The sequence below is a fragment of the Equus quagga genome, chromosome 4 (assembly GCF_021613505.1).
Source record: "Equus quagga isolate Etosha38 chromosome 4, UCLA_HA_Equagga_1.0, whole genome shotgun sequence".
Classification (NCBI taxonomy): domain Eukaryota; kingdom Metazoa; phylum Chordata; class Mammalia; order Perissodactyla; family Equidae; genus Equus; species Equus quagga.
The window spans coordinates 35,149,261-35,167,545 of NC_060270.1; the positions used below are offsets into that span (position 1 = coordinate 35,149,261).

The 18,285-nt window shown below is 43.7% G+C and overlaps 1 protein-coding gene across 4 annotated transcripts in view; it reads right to left on the reverse strand.

Annotated features, from left to right (window-relative positions):
* Nucleotides 1–18,285, reverse strand: part of ST6GAL1 (ST6 beta-galactoside alpha-2,6-sialyltransferase 1) — a 112,807-nt gene that overhangs the window by 45,140 nt on the left and 49,382 nt on the right. Inside the window, exon 1 of one of the 4 annotated variants that reach the window (XM_046658213.1) lies at nucleotides 8,872–9,005. The exons of the other annotated variants lie outside the window; for them this stretch is intronic. The gene's annotated coding sequence lies outside the window, so the exon portion shown is untranslated. Of the gene's footprint in view, nucleotides 1–8,871; nucleotides 9,006–18,285 lie in introns of those variants that run through there. 4 annotated transcript variants of the gene reach the window in all.

Sequence of the window (18,285 nt, forward strand, 5' to 3'; positions counted from 1 at the left end):
AATACTTACCAACTACAGCCAATCTTATTTTGTTTATTTTCCAACCCACTCCTGTACTCCCTAGATTATTTTGAAACAAATCCCAAATAGCCTGTCATTTCATTCATAAATATTTCAGTATGTGTCTCTAAAAACATATTTTTTAAAAAAAAGTAACTACCATCCCATAAAATGTATTACTTACTGTTGGTGGCAGTCAAAAAGTTTGTAAGACTTAACAGGCTCCCAGGGAGAGATGCCACTCCATTGATCTCTGCACACTCAGGGCCTGGTACTCAGTAAGGGACAGCTGAGTAACGGAGGGAAGAAGAGGAGGAAAGAGAAAGGATAGATGGTGGGAAGGTTATAAAAGGCGGAAAAAAAGGAAGAGAGTCCCTTCTTCCCTTGTAGCTTTGAATCATCTGAAAGTACTTTTGATGAATTTCTCAAAAGGAAAGAAACAAAATAATAATGTAGGTTCTCTATCCTTAACTACTTCCTGAATAATTAAGGTTTCTGTGTTTGTTGTCTTCCCTCTGGGATGCCACACACGATTGTGCCAGTTGTTCATGGCACACAGGCATTTGGCCCTGGTGGAATGGCATCCTTCCTAATAGACACCAAAGAGCTAGACGGGCTAACAGTGACCCTGCTCTCCCTCCCGACTCTAGTGTCTTCTGGATAGTCATCTCGGTCTACTTTCTCCCTCTGCTAACTTCTTCCCTTCCTTCTACACTGTCTACAAAGGCCACAGGCAGAAGGTTCTGCATAAAGCCAGGCCCCTTTGAGGGATGATCTCAGTAACAGCCATAAAAGGTCATCTTTATATAGAATGACTTTGGTATAAGGACCAGGACCTCTCTCTTAGGAAAAGTCCTCAATTCTGATGTTGACTCTGCCACTTGCCAGTCATGGGGATTTTAGATAACATACTTGAAGCAAATTTTCTTACATGAAAGCAGGAATCATAATAGTTCCCTTGTCTCTTTCTGAGAGCCCTTGTGAGGACTGAAGGAAGGAAATACTTTGGCAACAAAAAACATCCAGATGTAAAGGCTATTTTAGTAATGATTTATGGTTATGTCCAAAATGATAGTTCCTAATTTCACTGCTGTCTGATGGATTCAGAATTGTCCTCCTCCTAAAAGTTCTGTATTCTTTCAAAGTACAAGTTCACAAATAAATGGCAAATATATCTTATATATAATTTACAATAACAAAACATCAAATGCCAAGAAACAAATTTAATTAAAGATAGGCAAGACTTTTTACTGAAAACTATAAAACTCTACTGAGAGCAATTGAAGAAGACCTAACAAATGGGGTCATACACCGTGTTCGTGAATTGGAAGCTTCAATTTTGTTAAAATGCCAATTTTTCCCCAAATTGATTGTGAAGGTAAATTTTATATGTCAACTTGACTGGGCCACAGGGTGGCCAGATATTTGCTCAAATGTTATTCTGGGTACGTCTATAAGGGTGTAATGGATTAGATTAACATTTGAATTGGTGGGCTGAGTAAAGCAGATTATTCTCCCTAATGTGGATGGGCCTCATGCAAACAGTTGAAGGCCTGGACAGAACAAAAAGGCTGACCCTCCCAGGAGCAAAGGGGAACTCCTCCTGCCTGACTGCCTTGAGGTGGGACATCGGGGATTTTTCCTACCTCTGGACTCAAACTAAAACATCAGCTCTCCCTGGGTCTCAAGCCTGTCAGCATTTGGACTAAAACTATACCATTGATTCTCCTGGTTCTCAGGCCTTCAGACTCGAACTGCAACTATACCGTTGGCTCTCCTGGGTCTCCCTGCCGACTACAGATCTTGGGACTCGTCTGCCTCCATAATTACGTGAGCCAGTTCCTTATAATAAATCTCTCTCAGCCTCTCTGTCTGTACATATGTGTGTATCCGTGCATATGTGTATATACACACATATACATCCTACTGGATCTGTTTTTCTGGAGAACCCTGACTAATACATTGCTCTAAAGCTTTCAATGCATTTTTCGTCAAAATTCCAGTGGCTATTTTGTAAAAATTAACAAGTTAACTCTAAAATTGATTAGAAAATACAAAGGGCCTAGAATAGCAAAGGCAATCTTAAAAGAGAAGAACAACGTTAAAGGATTTACATTACCAGACTTATTATAAAATCACAGTAATAGAGACAACGTGTCACTGGTGGAGGACAGATAAAGAGTCAATGAAAGAGAACAGAATCCAGAAATAGGCCCACAGATATACAGTCACTTAATTTTTTTACAGTGGTACAATGCAAAGCAGTAGAGAAAGGAAAATCCTTTTTCTTTTCTTTTTTTTTTTGTTTGCTGAGGAAGATTTGCCCCGAGCTAACATCCACTGTCAATCTTCCTAGTTTTGTATGTGAGCCACCAACCACCACAGCATGGCCACTAACAGAGGAATGGTGTAGGTCTGCATCTGGGAACCAAACCTAGGCCACCAAAGTGGAGCACGCCAAACCACAAGGCCACCAGTGCTGGCCCAGGAAAATCTTCTTAATAAATTATTCTGGAATGTCTGGATACCTCTACAGAGAAAGAAAAAAATGAAACTTGACCTCTACCTCACTCCATCCATATAATTAATTTGAGGTGGATCCTAGAGAGTTATATGTGAAAGTTCAAACTGTAAAGCTTCTAGAAGAAAATACAGGAGAATATCTTCATGAACTTGGGGTAGGCAAAGATTCCTTAGACAGGACACAAAAGGCACTAATGGTAAAAGGGAAAATAATGAATAAGTAGAACTTCATCACATTTAAAATCCAAGTTATTTGAAAGTGACCCAGACAACTAATTTCAGTTTTTAGTGTGAGAAAGACAAGATCCAGACCTGGCAACAACTGTGCCAGAATAAATACACGGACTCAAGATGTTTCAGGACCTCACGCAAGGTTCACAGTCTCATCTCTCACCAACATGGTAGGCCCAGGGTTAGGAAGAAGTTAAGGGAACAAGATAAGGTTTTTGTCACTGGGAGATCAGAGTGTTACTAGGAGGTGAGACTCAGAACAGACAGTGCTACTAAACTCTACCACTCTGACCTGCAATCCAAAAGTAATTCAGGCAAAGAAGAGAGCAGGCTGGACTGGAGTAGGCACAATGATGGTATGAAACAGAAGGGAATTTTAAAAAGCATCTGATCAAACTCTCCCCATCCCATTTTCATCGATGAGAGAACTGCTGCCCCCTGCCACAGAGAAGGCCACATCATTGGTTTATGACAGGGCCAAAGTGGAACTCAGATTTCTTGGCTCCCTCTCAAATTCTCCTTCTATCAGCACTGTGTCATGCTACTGGCTTTAGCATCTGGCCAGGCTTCTTAGAAGATATAGAGGGGTCACACTGGTCCTGAAAATGCGAGTACTTGAGACACTATTTGTGAGGCTCCCAGTACATTGTCGAGCAAACAACAAGTTCTCAGCAAAGAATACTATTATTAGGTTATATTGGACTTCCTAGACGAGCAGTGACAAAGCAGAAGGCCCCAAAGCCAATATTTGAATAGCAAACCTCATTTCACACAAAGATGATTCCTACACCTGCCCAGTGCCCCACTCTACCAGTTACTGCCATCCAAGGAAAGCCAGTGGGGCCCTGGCCCTTCTCTAACCCACAGGGCATGAGGATTGAAGAAGGAAACATTCATCATTTCTGCTGATATGACTGGGGCCCAAATTTTTCCCAGAAAACCAGAAAGCTACAAATTAGGTATGTACATACCACAGAATTATCCTCACCCCAAATCCTTGGCAAGGGTGGATGGCACAGATGGGAGATGGCGAGATGTTGAAAGAGAGAAGCTGCTTAGGGGTGAGAAAAAGCTGAGATGAGGAAACAATTGATGCCTTACAGAGTACAAGGCTGTATAAGCAAAGGAACGTGCTATGCATTTTCCAAACATAAATATTATTCCGTCCGTTATTCCTCAGCCCAAACAGAAAACGGCACTTAGCTTCTACTTGCCTCACTTTGCAGATCCACCCATCATTATTATACACACACCTTCTAGAATCACAGACAGATTTTTGCAAGTTCATCCATTCAGCCAGCAAATACTTATGGAGTGCTTTACTGTTCAGGCCTGGTGCTAGGCAGCAAGGACACAGGGGTCACTAAGCAGGGCTCTGCCTCCAGAAGAAGAGAGACAGGTAAGAGAGGGTTGCATTCGCAGAGAGTGTCACCATGAGGAGAGTCCAGCCACCAGTCTGGATGGTTTGGGAAGGCTGCCGGGGGAACCCCATCTGAGCTCAAACATGAGGATGAGAAGGAGTTAGCCAGACAGGAGGGGAAATGGGACGAGCTGTGTTCAAATGCCACTTTGGTCATTTCTTTGTATTTCCTACAGGATGTGTTTTTTTACCTTATCACTCAGGAAATTTGATCTGTGTTGCTGAGCACAAAGAAACCGTTGATACCTTCCATCAACTTGACAGTTTCTTTTGAACCATGGTAGGGGGATGTCACGGAATTATTAAGTATGTGAAGTTCGCCTTCTCTCTGTTACATTATGCACACATTAACCTCAAAAACAAGACTTCATTAAAACCTGTTAAAAGCTTCAGGGACATGAAAATGTTGATTTGCCTCTCATTGATTTCAGGATGGCTCCACACCCACATCACAGACTTAAAAATACACGAAAATAACAAATATGGTCAGAATCTAAGAACTACTACAACAGAACTGCTGCTTGATCAGTGTAAGGGGACAAAGCTCTCCCTTTCCTAGAGCAGAAAATAACACTAAAAAACAATGTTTTTCTCTTGGTTACGTTAATGGAGGGCCTTTCATGTGAGGGCTCTGTGCTAAATGCCCTCCATACATTATCTCAGTAAAACCCCCAACACTTTTGTGAGCAGGTGCTAGAATCCCCTTTTACAGGTAAGGAAGCTCAAAGCCAGAAAGGCGAAGTAATTTGCCCAAAGTAGACACCCAGAAAGTGTTAGAATGGAGATTCAAACCCACATTTCTAACATTTATTGAGTACTAATTATGTGCCGGGCACTGTGCTTAGTCCTTTCCCAATAGAAACACATTTAATCCTCCCAGTAACCTTATAGGAAAACACTGCTGCCATCTCCATTTTAGATAAAGACACAAGGCAAAGAAAGACTAAACAGTGTGCCCAGCGCCACACATCTCTCTGACTTCAAAGCCTGTGACAGATCCAGGTGCAATCAGGGGTGTGGAAGGAAACAGGAAGGAAACAGCCTTTTTGCAGGCTGCGTGCAGTTCAGAATGGAGCTCTGTCCTGCGTGCGTCGCTGTAGGAAGCGGAGACTAAGATTCAGGGAAATGCCACATCCAGACTTGAAGGTTGTGGGTATTCGGGCCTCCCTCTCACCATCAGCCTGCAAAGGAAAACCGTTTAACCCATCCTCCTGGGAGGAAGGCGCCCCTGCACCGGCGGTGGCCTCGCCTGTCCCACTGGTCAATGACATCAGTGGGGTTCTAAGAGGCAGATGGGGAAGTCCACACAAAGGCCTGGCACATTTTTACCTTTGTTAAATTTCACAAAACTTTGAGGACATCTTCATACCCAAAACTGGTGATTTTGTAGCAAAACTGGTGAGCTCATATATTCATTGCTGGGAAAATGAAAGCAGTACCTCAGAGCAACCAATACATTTTAAAATGTTTCTAGCTTTCTGGTGTGAAAGATGACATGGGTGGAGCTGTATTAAAATAGAGCCAGAGCAGGGCCTGCCCAGTGGTGTAGTGGTTAAGTTTGTGCATTTCGCCTTGGCAGCCCGCAGGCCCGGATCGCGGGTGCGGACCTAGCACTGTTTATCAAGCCACTCTGTGACAGCATCCCACATAAAGCGGAGGAAGATTGGCACAGGTGTTAGCTCAGTGACAATCTTCCTCAAGCAAAGAGAGGAAAATTGGCAACAGATGTTCGCTCAGGGCCAATCTTCCTCACGAAAAAAATAAATGTATGTATAGCCAGAGCAGCCATTTCAGAGGAACTGCCTTGCACAGCTTGTTTTCTTTATCTTCCAAACTGGACCAAACCACCAACATTCCAAGAAGCCAGTAAGGACAAGAATATCCTGTTTGTAAGGACTGATGAAATCGGACTTTGCTGAAGACTGAATTGCCAACCAATCAATGAAGGACAAGTCTAGCCTTTTGCCTGAAAACTGGGTCTCAAGCCAATCTATGAAGTTCAATCCTAGCCTGACCTCATCTAGCACCCATGAACTCTTCTTTAATACAACTTACTTCATCTTCTTCCCTTTTTCCCATGAAATCCCTGAGCCCCTCTCCTGTAATCAAGACACTATTTGGGTTTCTACCTGAATCTGTGCTCCCCAAATTGCAACTCTTGGATCCCAAATAAACGCTTTGTCTCTTAAACTGGTTTCTGTTTTTGTAGGTTGACATTGGCCTAGAATTCAAAGGCTGGCGTATTTCTTATAAAGAAATAGTTTTAAATTTATAATTATAATTGATAACATTATAATTGATAGAATTATAATTACAAACGATAAATTTATCGTTTGTAATCTAATTATAACAGAAAAGAAACAAACATGAGGTTACAGGCTATAGCACCAAATATAATGTCAAGAAATTTTGAAACAACCTAAATATCTAGCCATAGGAATAAACAAATTATGATACAGAATTCAGCAATATCCTCTGAAGCCACGGACATACTACATGCACTATAAAGATGGAAAAATGCTTATGATAAGGAGAGAAACAAAATAAATTCCATCCACACGAAAATTATAATTATATTAAAAACTTTTTTCCCCACCAACAGACAATGATTACAAGGGAACATTGTAAAATGAACAGTAACATGTCAGGATGCCAAGATTTTAAAGGTGTATCTTTACTGCTATTGAAATGTTTGTGGATAAAACAAGAAAAATAAACTTAGAACCAGTTTGGTTGCCCACAGGGCAGGCACATGGCCCTTCGAGTCCAGTTTCTCCTCCACTAGAATATCTAGTCTTCCTGGGAAGGGATAAAACTGGCCGAGTCCACAGGATCTCCTGCCTTAGCCGAGGGGAGGACGAAGACAGACTGGCCGGGCTAGCTGAGCTCTCTCTGCGTATTATAATCTAAATCTTCACGCAGCTTCTAAAAGGAAAGTGTTGTGAACGGCCCAGAGAGGCTCACAGAGTGAAAGGACCCCCTTCACTTTGGCATGTGCATTTGAAGACAATGGTTCCCTCTACAGTATTTCCCTAGGATCTCTGAGCCACTGTCCCCAAAGGCAAATTTAACAACAGTTTGGAAATTGGCTACCCCTACTTTGGCCCTGGGCCTCCTTCCCCAACACACACACAACACCATCAACACCAGCAGCAGCTCAAACCCTCAGGGTAACATCACAACATCAAGGCCGCTGCTCATTTCCACCTATTCAATTCAACCACCCTTCCAGGCCAGATCACACAGCTCTGCTTTCCTCCTTTCCACCAGATTCCGGAAGAGGCGGGACAGACCTGGGTCAGAATCCAGCTTGGTCACTTTCTAGCTTTGTGACCTTAGGCAAATTACCTAACCTCTCTGGTCTTCATTTCCTCAGCTCTTAGGTAGTACTGCAATATTGGTGAAATATGTGAAATATGTAAAATGCTTAGAACTGTGCTGCCCACATGTGGCTGTCCAGCCCTAGAAATGGGGCTAATTCATATAGAGTGTGCTGTAAATATAAAACACACACCAGAATTTGAAGATTTCATATGGAAAAAAAGAATGTAAGATGTTGGATTAATAATTTTTATATTGATTACATAATAAAATAAATAATATTTTGGATATATTGAGTTAAATAAAATATATTATTAAAATTAATTTCATCTGTTTATTTTTACCTTTTTAATGAGACTATCGTAAAATTTAAAATTACATACACAGCCCATATTTGTGGCTTGCTTTCTGTTTCTGTTGAACATAAACACTGCTCCACGTTAGTTCTTTCTCTATTTTTCCCTCCTCATTCACTGGCCACATAGAGTGCTCGGCATTGTCAGCATCGTCTAAAGTGTTCTGTCACGTCTGCTGTTCCAAGTGAGTCCCTCCTCCTTTCCAGGCCCCAGGATACCAGCCTGAGACAGATAACAAAGAGTTGAAAGGAAACTAAATTTAGAAATCAGAAGACTGAGCTCCAGTCCTGGTTCTCCCATTACAAAGTGGGTAACCCTTAGCATGTCATTTCACTACTCTGAGCCATACTTCTGTCATTTACAAAAGAGGGGGTAATGATATCCCCTCCATGGATGTGGGCACGAGAGAAGGCGTGTGAAAGAGTTTGATAAACTGTAAGGAAATGCATAGGCCAGGATTAGGTAGTATAATGTGCGCAGTGAGGAGGCTGGGCCGTCCTGCCTGCCTCCTCTGATAGCCTCTGCCTTCCATTTTGTACTGTTATTTAACTATTTTCTATGTCTCATGTCTCCAAAAACAAGTTTCCCGAGCACACCTCTTGCTTCTCACATGCCCCCCAACATAGCCAAAGCAGAGCGCTGCAGGCAGACCCCTCAAACCACTACACAAACTGGGCGCACCCCGCGTACCAGGCGTCAAGCTTAGGGAGCTCAAAGCACAGTGGTGGAGATGGCCTTGCAAAAAAACTGACAATAAAACACAGAATGCGCTTATAATGGAGGAATCAAGTAGCTGTAAGTGCACCAGGGACCAAGACGAGGGTGCATCTTATTCAGGAGAAGCAGAGAATGGTGGCAGTGGGGGAGATGCATAAAATGGCCAACAGGAGGGACTCTTGGAGGCATCTGCAAAACAGAAGGGTGTAAAGGTATGAACGAGTATGGAATGCTATGGCATTTAATTCAAGGTAAACATCAGCATACGATGTACAATGGGCCACCTAACCACATGCATCTTACCATGAGAGGCCCTGGTTGAGAGGTCCTTCCTGCAGATGGAGCACCATTGCCTTCCTGCCCTTGTCACCTCAGGTTCTCCCAGCTCAGCCCTCAGTCCACTCAGGGATGTGTGCAATAAGCTCTCAGGAGCTTAAGCGCTACCCGCGGCAAGTGCGTAAACCTCAGCCATTTGCACAGAAAGGCTGGGGGAGGCGCGAGGGGGGAGGAGCCCCGTCTCAAAACATCCTGTTCCTATTTTTAGCCAGGAAATAGCCTCTTACCATCTATACTCTATCTACCTCCTCCCAAGGCCAACGAGCATGAAAATCATAAAGCTGCATCATGAGGTGGGTGGCAGAGTGCGTTCCTCTATGTCATAACGTGTTTCTTCTTAATTCCAAAATAAGATGCAGATTATTTCCACTTAAGCTAAGATGCAAACTCTCACTTTATCAAAAACACAATGTTCTACCCTCATGACGCAGGAAAAGCAAACACACAAAGCCTCTTGGGTGAAGATCTGAAGTTGAGATTTCTGCAGCTGAACTTGTCCTTCCGATTGTTATTCAAATATTTAAAGAAGTGAAGAATCTCAAAAGTTCATATTTTCATTTAAGAATGACTAGACAGAAGATTGCGAGACGGGTGTTTCTGAGAGGGACAGTTGAGCGATGGGAATAGATCAGAATCTATGTAGAGGTGGCATCTGTGGGCCTGTGGCCACCTCTGCATAAATGGACAGTGGAGCTACACCTTACCCAAGGGTTAGTTACAAAATCAGCACCAGGGTCAAAAGTTCCCCTCCTTTAGGAAACTACTGATTAAAAGCATTTTCAGAATTTTAAAAGTCGTACCAATCTATTGAACTACAGGGATTTTATTTAGATCCTGATTTGAGCAGTTTTAAAAATTATACATACGTATGTATATACACACACACACATCATACATGCACATACATATATGTGTATGCATATCTATACACACATCCACATACATACATACATATGACAAGTGGGGAAATCCGTCATATGATGAAGGAACTGTTCATTATTTAAATATGATAACAGTACATTGTAATTGATTTTATTTTTAAAGAGTCCCTATCTTTTAAACATATCCATTGAAACATTTACCAGTAAAATAAAAAAAAAAAGAACAGCTGAATTACAAGTCAGTCAAAATGAGATCTTATTTTGTACAGATATTCACGTGCAGTACATGAAAGTTACACAGAAAGTCCTCCTACCTTGAATCACTCATAAAACACAGAATACACAGTCTGTTTATACAACCCTGAACACCACGCAAAAGTTCACTCAGTGACTCCAGCACAGCTGGGTCATCCTCCGGCCCTGGAGGAGATGACGATTCTTTCTTCAGGGTACCAGAAGAAATCATTATCTTGAGTTTAGTACCCTGTAGCAGGAAAAAGGCAAATATTTCAACACTGGGATCATTTCCAGCATACTCAGCCCACTGAGACGGAAGGAACTCCTGCTTCATGTCTCTCCGCCTGAACTTGTGCAAGCCTTAAATTAAGCTGAGTTGGGGGCCAGCCCAGGGGTGCAGCGGTTACGTGCACACATTCTGCTTCGGTGGCCTGGGGTTCACCAGTTCGGATCCCGGGTGCGGACATGGCACCACTTGGCACGCCATGCTGTGGGAGGCGTCCCACATATAAAGTAGAGGGAGATGGGCATGGATGTTAGCTCAGGGCCAGTCTTCCTCAGCAAAAAGAGGAGGATTGGCAGCAGATGTTAGCTCAGGGCTAATCTTCCTCAAAAAAATAAATAAATAAAAATAAAATAAAATAAAAATTAAGCTGAGTAGCCGTCAGACCTGTGGGCACTGTTTCAGTTATTCTCTTTCCTTCTCAATCTCTCCCTTTTTAAAAATGTGCTGAGTTTGTAGACCTGAATTGACATGCCACTCTGTGCTCAGATGCTGCTTCCCTGAGGTGACCTTCCCTGGGCTTCCAGTATTAGGGCTGCTATTTAGGGGAAGAAGATGACCACATCTTAACACATAGAAGGATGTGGACCATAAGGAGCATGCAGAGTGGTCCAGGTCACAAAGACAACCTCTGATGAGGAAGCACAACCATGTCTACCTCCATCAGCAACATGGAGGGCAGAGAGTCTGTAGTATTCAATTGTTGGTATCATTATCATCATTCTTATTAGGTCACTTACTGAGCCCCTATTCTGTGCTAGATGCTCTTCTCTATTTCATCTTAAATCTTCTGAATAACAGTGTGGGTTGATTATTTTACAGAGGAGGAAGCTGAAGCTCAGAGTAACTGCATGATTTCCCAAAGGCCACACAGCTAGAAAGGGACAGAACAAAGATTCAAATCTCACTCCCCCCATGACCCTTTCTAGCATGCTCCATCCCTGCATGCAAATGAGGCCTTTAAGACACAGTTATTGAATGAGATCCTTTATTACTAAAACATTAAAAAAAATTGTTGAGTTGTCTAAGTGAAAAGCAGAGAAAAATCCCCACTCTGAGATCTTGTAGGATGACTTCTGCAAGTTTGTAGCCCTGTTTAGTTTCACTTTGAGTTTCTCTAGCCATCATTTCATCTTCCCTTTGATGCATCTGACATGCTTGAGAGAACAGAAAAGGAAATGACTTTTTTGTTTGGAATGATAGAAGTGCAGGTGACCCCATACCACCCCGCCCCCCCGAAAAAAAAAAGGTCCTGTAAGACAGTGTTTTTTCTTTCGATCTCAAGTCTACTGGCTTATTATGGCAACTTAATAGCTGAGTCAGATTGGCTGTTCATGAAAGTGAACTGACAAAGGATATGCTCTGCCCAAGGGCCAGTCAAGCAGGGACCACAGGGACCACAGGGACCCCAGAGGGAGACTGACCTTGGAATAGATGCCTTTATGAACTTGCTACTTCAATTCCTCATGCAGGTGTTTATCAAATGCCTGTAAAGGGAGCCCCCACCCCAAGCTAGATGCTGTGGGGGACACAGACATTCAAGTCCCAGCCCATAGGCAGCTTCAGGAATCATGAGGAGCAGGTAAGGAGGAAAACAGCCATCCTCTGTCACAGGAAGCTATCCTCTATCCTCCTTGGAAGGGTTAGAGGGGATGCGTGGTTTTGGAAGGCCTTAGGGAAGGGTTCTCCTCACAAGTGCTGACCAGCAGTGGGAACCACCTGACCTAGATAGATAGTGGACTATAAGCCCCTTAAGGGCAAGGACCGTGTCTAACTTGCCTTTCTATTCAAAATTTGCCTATATTTCAAGAAAGTAGTCCTCAAACATTTGTTGTGGGTGTTCTAAATCGTGGTCATGTACTATGTTTACAATTTTAAAAGATATTTATGGCTAAATACTGAAACTGTTCTCAGGTGCCACAGCAGAAACTGAAGCACTTAGTTTGAGGAACTGAGTTCCTGTCCTCAGAATCGATCCGGCCATATGGGAGGTCAGGTGCAGGTGAGGGAGATGGTAGAGTGATACCTAAAAGGCCACTTATAGGTGGGATCCACTGATATCTCAAAGGATTATGGGCAGATCACTCTCTGTCCTCAGAAGGGAAGGGAGGCGGCTGGGGAATGGAAGCCCACTCTGGCTTCTACTGCGGGAAAATGAGAAGAGGCCAAGCTTTGTGACTCAGTGGAACTCACTTCTGCCCACAAGCTCAATGCTAACCCCTAACTCCCTAACCCCTGCCTTGATAGGAGCAAAGGAAGTGAAATGAATATGGATCATCACAGAAGGCACCAGGGCAGCTCACACCCTGTCCAGTATGGGATGAGGCCATCAGGTGACTAATTCATGCTTCCACGGAACCAGGTCACAAGAGCATTCACTTTATCAGTGACAGTGGGGAGGCCAAAGGAGACAGTCCTAGGGTGGGAACGATGTGAAAGGTCAGGCCATCCAGGGAGGAGCCACAGGCATCCTTTGACATAATATGTGTGGGAAGAGCCAGTTGATCTGACATAAAGAAGGTGTTGACTATAAGGTAACTTAGTAAAGGAGCCAAAGCCTCCCCGACCCCCAGTCTGATTAGGGCCCCCATCTCCCCCAGCTCCCTGTACAGACGCAATCCCAGCACCCCCTCACAGTTTCTATGTCTATCTCCTCTACGAGGGCATGATCTTCCAGAGCTCAGGAACACTCTAGTCCTCTGAGTCACTCTGAGGCCCATGAACCTACCACACTGCTAGGTACAGGCTGGGTCCTAAGCAATGACTTCTGCGTGCCCTGAATGAATGCATCATGAACGAGGTGCCTATAAGGAGAATCACACTCACCCAGAGTACAAATGCCTGGCCTGACTGCAAAGTCAAATCATAGCAAGTCCAGGAGAGGGCAACTGGCTAGGTCCTACCTGCCTATCCTTTATTATAAATTAATTCAATCGAAAGGTCTTGACCACATGAGAAAAAGAAAGAACTAGTCAATTAGTTACCACTAGGTTAACGGGGTAGGAGCCTGGCGAGGTGATTCATGTCAATACTGTGAACCCTGCCCAGCTATTTGCAGGTGACCTAGAAGCAGGGATGGAGAAGGTGGGAAACAGGCAACCATGACAGGCAGTGATGCAGAACTCTCTGAAACTAGTATCTGAGTGAGCCAGATCCAGATAAAGCCAGGATCTGGTTTATATTATTTATTTAAATTTTTTTAGAGGAAATCAGAAAAGACCAAGCTGTAGGAAAGGACAACAATGGTTTAAGAGAGAATGACTGGAGAAGGTGATGCTGGTAAACCTCACCCCACTTGCAACAGTCCCTGGCCAGGGAATTCTTCATTCCAGGTAACCATCCTTGGAGTAGACTGAATACAGCTCTCGAGCCTGATGCCTATCAATAACCATCATAAATATCAACACCATTGACTGACCATGAACCTTGTGCCTCGTACCATGTTGGCAGTTTGTCTCTCTCCAATTATCACAACAACACTGCAAGGTAGATGCACCTGCATTTTGTAGATAAAGGTGAGTATCTTTACATGAAGAGCTAAGCCCCTTGCCCAAGGTTGTGCACCTAGTACAGAGCTGGGATTCAAACCCAACTCATCTAACCCCAAAGCCCATGCCTACCGCACATGGAGGCAAGACCACCCCTACAGATAAGGGTGGGTAAGGGAAGGCTTCCTGTGAAGAAATAAGGTTGGACCTGGACGTGGAAGGATGTGTAGGATTTGGACAGCTGGAACAGTGCTAGGAGGACATCAGCAGGTCCTCAAGGTCCCTGGGATCCTGTGGGAGAAGACACTCAAATTCAAGGGCCCAGTAGTTATGCTGTTATTTTTCAAATAGTACATGCTACCTCGTAGGCACTTTGGGACTCTAATTTTTTATTAATTGCAGAGAAAGTCAAATACAGGAAGATTTGAATCATTAGCTCTTTGTCCAAAGCTCAAGCCATCTACACTGCGGCCTCCCATCAGATCACCAACGTTGTTATCCGGGTTCCCTTGTGCACGATGTGTGGGGCCTAAATGCTCTCCGAGGCCTCGCAGCACACCCTCCCAGCTGGAAAAGACCTTAGTGGACAGTCAGGTGATCAACCCACCACCTGATGAACAAATTCCCCATTCAATAGCAACAAAAAGGGGCTGGCCAGCCAGCACCTACTTTCACACATGTAATCATGATCCTCCTCTTCTGAGGCGGCCTGTCCCCAGACAGCCAGATGTTAATTACGACAAACTTTTTCCTGACATTGGACTGAACTCATCCCCACACCCCTCAGCTTCCACCTGCAGGTTCTAATTCTACTCTCCAGGGATAAACAAATGTCTGTTCTTTTTTCCATAAAATAATCCTTTAAGTTTGTCATACCCTCCTAAACCTTCTTTTTTTTCAAACTAAACATTCTCAGTCTTTGAACCATTCCTCAGGTAACAGTTTCTGAACCCCCTAACCTCTCTGTTCACTTGCCTCCTAGCCTACTCTCATTTGTCCACATCACTCTTAAAAGAACTAAACACAGTTTCCGGGTGTGGCCAACTAGGGTGGAAGAGGAAACTGACAACACCGCTACCATGCAAAAATTCAGTTTCTGGTTAGTTCTTTTCAGCCTCATACTGACTCTCACTTAGTGGAGCATGCAGTGAAATCAAGCTCCCGTAGCCTTTTGAGTCCTACTCTCTAGCCATACCTCCCGGCTGCCTTACTGGAGCCATTGGTATTTGGAGCTCACATTTTATCTTCTATATATCCTGCTGTGTTCTATCTTTCTACACTCAGTCCCTCTGCTAGCCTGTGGAACTTATGGAGAGCCTTGACCGTGGCACGTACAACATTTGCTACCCCTCCTGGCTTTACAGCATCCGTAAACGTGATCAGCAAGCCCTCTCTACGTACCCCTCTAAATCACAGGTTAGAGCTGAGAATAGGCACTATGCTGTGGAGTGACACAAGTTAGCATTCTTTAGGGACAGTTACAGAAGCACTACGTTTAAACCAACTGAACTACCACCCAGTCTGCATTTTCCATTTGTTTATAAGATTATAAATCCTCAGTTATTGGGGATAGAGATGTTCACTGCCTGATAGAAGAGTTCTAAGTTCATTATCATCATCATCGACATAAATTAAAGTTCCTCTCTGTTTTAGGATCACCCAAAAATGTCTAGCCCTTGAGGGGATACTTGGGATGGTAAAATACAGGTTATGGGGCCATGTGCGTTTCATTGTGCAGACATCACAAAGAGCAGCTAAACTGAGGTACCAGAGGCTGGGTAGGTCTGCCAACTGGGAAAGATCTTATCTTATGTAATAAGACATTATGGATGTAGAAAAGCTCCAGTGCTTTCCATAGGAGCCTCAAATTGAAAGACTCAGCTCGTAGAACTCCGTGTCTCGTGTCCCAGGGCGAGGAGAAGCAGCGGGGATTTATTTAACAATAATTAATAACTCCCTTAAGTATCACAGTTCTCACTTATTGAGTACTACCATGTGCTGTGCATTTTACATAGCTCATCTCAGTTTTGGCCTCGTGCTGAAGGTTTGTAATTATCTCTCCCTAAAATTTAAATATCTCTCTCTCCCTGGGTTTCTCCCATCCTCCAGAAGGCACTGAAGACCTCCAGTAGCACTTCAGCAAAAATATTTGCAAGTTTCCTCAGGGCCCTGGTAATTCACTCAACCAACCAACTCCTTTTGATAAATATTTCTCAAGATTTTCCTGAGAATAAGACACTGTGCTGGATGCTAGGGACTCAGGCTGACTTCAAGCAGCTACATTTCTTCTATTCATTCCTCTCTAGCCATGGGCTCCTCTCTCCCATTTGTTGGCTGTGTGGCCCTGGGTAGGTTCCATTAAACAGTGATCTAATGCCTTTTACCTAAGAAGGATGGGTGTAGGGTACACATATGCCCAGCATAGTTCCAGGCACACAGGATACTTAATAAATATTAGGGATTTTTTATTTCATTCTTTCCTATGCAGTCTGCAAATCTGCCTCTTTTCAGAGCAGGAAGGAGCAAAATAGGAGTCGAACCATTCTGCTTTCTCCCAGGGCCTCCATGAACTTTATGTCATTTGCCAGAATCAGGAAATTCTGCCTGCATTCTTCACATATCACTTGTTTTAAAAAGAAAAAGAACAAAGACTTTGGTTCTTGATATATTTTGCAAGTCATGGGTTTTTTTATTTCTTCCTTTCCTGACATGATTCTATTTATAAAACTGAAAGAAAACTAAGATCATTTTAAATCCAGTTCCCAGGGAGGTGGCATGACTTGGTGTGAGATGGAGCTGGTTCAACAGCAGGCTCTGATGGAGAGTGGTCTTTCTGCGCCCCTGGCCAACTCTTTTGTTCGCCTTGTTTCCCTGGACTTACCATCTGCTATGGTCTGAATGTTTGTGCTTGAAATCCTAATCCGCAGAGGTGAAGGGGTTGGGGGGGGGGGGGGCCTTTGGGATGATTAGATCATGAGGGTGGAGCCCTCATGAATGGGATTAGTGCTCTTATAAAAGAGACGCCACAGAGCTCTACTGACCCTTCCACCAAGTGAGGACACAGCAAGAAGGTGCCAGCTATGAAGGAGGAAGTGGGCCCTCACCAGAGGGCCACCATGCTGGCACCTTGATCTCAGCCTTTCCAGGCTCCAGAACTGTGAGAAATACATTTCTGTTGTTTATAGGCTACCCAGTCTGGTATTTTGTTATAGCAGCCCAAACGGACCAAGATACCATCATGTCCCTTACATCTGTACAGAACTCGAGAGTAAAAGGTCATTCTAGTCACTCGAGTCACTTGAAAATTACCTGTTAAAACCACTGTGCCATAAAGAGGAACCCAAAATACAGCCACATACAGCTGCTCAAAACCACAAGTGGGGAAGAAATGCCACTAGGCAATAGTCAGTGTTCAAAAAGTAGTCTCTCTACATTAGACATTTTTGTTCTTTTGTTGCTGTTGATACAGTGACCTGTCACTAAATTCTATGTATTTTATGTCGTATTCAATAAACATTCATTGTGGACCTACTGTGTGTCAGGCACCGTGCAAGGGGCTTAGACTCAGTAACAACTCTTTGCCAGGGACCAGATATAATTTGCACAAGTTCCATTTGCCAGTCTGCGTGGTATTCACTTACTGTGCACTTCCCCACCTCCACCCACCCGCCCACACGCAGGAGATTTTTTATAGCTAAAAAAAATCCCCCAAATAAGTCACTTCCTCAAATAACAACCTGACCTCTCTTTCTTTATGGCAGGGCCTATTAAGTTGCTTACACTTCCCACTTTCCACTTGTTCCTCAAATAATTGAAGTCAGCCCACATCATTCCACTGAAATTGAATTTCTAGTTGCAACATCTAAAGACTCCTCTCTAGTCCCTACCTCGGGGTGGCCTCTCTGGCTTTCCTCCTTCTAATGTCTGAGAGGTGTCCTCCCAGTTCCCCTCCTCCCTCCCCATCTCAGCTTCCTGCCTGAAATGTCCACATCCCCAGTTCAGCCGCAGCAGTAGGCTCCCCTCAATTCTGTGCCCCCTTCCATGCAGACAATTCCTGCATCCACATGTCCAGTCCCCTCTGGCATCTCCCCCAGACTCTAGACTACCTCATTTTCAAAAAGAATTTTTTTAACTGGACACCTATATGGAAACTTTACACTCTACTCATTCCCACTACATAACACAAAACCACTATGTGCTCAGCATAAGTCTTAGTACTTGGAATACAACACTAAATCAGAGGAGAATCACTACCCTTAGAGCTTTACATTGTAGCAGAGTGAGACACAATGAGTAAATGCAGTAAGTAAATTACTTAGCATCTTAGAAGATGCTAAGTGTGATGGGAAACAGAGCAGAGCAGAGTACTGGACGGGGAGGATCAGAAGTGCTGGGTGGAGGCAGGTTTCCATTTTTACAAGGCCAGTCAGAATCAGCCTCATTGAGGAGGAGACATTTGAGCAAAGAATAAAAGGTGGTGAAGGAGTGAGAC